The sequence below is a fragment of the Jaculus jaculus genome, chromosome 7 (assembly GCF_020740685.1).
Source record: "Jaculus jaculus isolate mJacJac1 chromosome 7, mJacJac1.mat.Y.cur, whole genome shotgun sequence".
NCBI lineage: Eukaryota > Metazoa > Chordata > Mammalia > Rodentia > Dipodidae > Jaculus > Jaculus jaculus.
The window spans coordinates 49,662,947-49,664,177 of NC_059108.1; positions in this window are offsets into that span (position 1 = coordinate 49,662,947).

The following is a 1,231-nucleotide window of genomic DNA, read 5'->3' on the forward strand; positions in this document are numbered from 1 at the left end:
CTTGCTCCTCGCTGGGGGCGCCGCTCAGGCTCTCTAGCGCCCGCCAGACCCCAGCGGCCGAGCCCGGAACAGCCGCCAGGCGCAATCTCCGGTTGAACTTGAAATCATTTGGAAAGAAACTAAGCTTTGTTTTCTTTTCTTGTTTGGCTTTACTTATTCATTCATTCGTTTATTTTTGGTTTTTCAAGATAGGGTTTCACTTTATTCCAGGCTGACCTGGAATTCACTATGTAGTCTCAGAGTGGCCTCTAGCTCATGGCGCTCCTCCTACGTCTGCCTCCCAAGTGTAAGGAAAATGTAAGAGAAAAGCAAAAGAAGCACCAGATTTTATCTCTACAGACAGACAGTTTTTTGAGAGAGAGCGAGGGGCCTCAGCATGAGGGCTGATGCACTGGGCCAGGCTGGGTTGCAAGCTTATAAGGGGGATCCTCAGAAAAACAGACTGGACCAGCTATAGGTCCAAGGAAGTACATAAGGAACTATAGTTATTTGTATCTTTACTCAGAATAAGCATTTTTAGCAAAAGTTGTCTAGGGAGGATATCACACCAGACGGATTCTCAAGGTTTCCTCAAGGTTTTCTGAGCTAAGGGAGGCTTAGTTTATCATCTGGGAGTTGACAGGCCTGTCACAGCCATGCTTCTGAAGTTTCTTTATTGCTTGCTGGTCCTAGGGATGGTTATTAACTCTTTAGTTCCCTCTAGTTTTCAGGGAAGTCTATTAACCCTTCACCAAGTGCTGTGATTAAAGGCATGTGCCACCACACCTGGCTGCTTTATTTCTTTTATAAAAGGGGAAAGTAAAGTTTAAAAGTTTGTTGAAAAAAGCTGGGCATGGTGGCACACGCTTTTAATCTCTGCGCTTGGGAGGCAGAGGTCTATAGAAGGAGTGCCATGAGTTTGAGGCCACCCTGAGATTACATAGTGAATTCCAGGTCAGCCTGGGCTAGAGTGAAACCCTACCTCAAAATACCAAAAAAAAAAAAAAAAAAGGAGAAGAAAAAGAAGGAGGAGGAGGAAGGAGGGAGAAGAGAAGAAGTTTGTTGAAGTAAAAGATAGCTCACACCTCAAAGGGAGCCAACTTCTGGAGCCAAACATGAGAACAGGGATTTAGGTGACCCAGATTGCATGTGCCAACTTGTTAACAACTTCATGAAGGCTTTATAGTTACAGAGCAAAAGAAAGTCAAAAACAAAGGCATTTTTTAAATACATTGGCTGACTATGAGGTAAT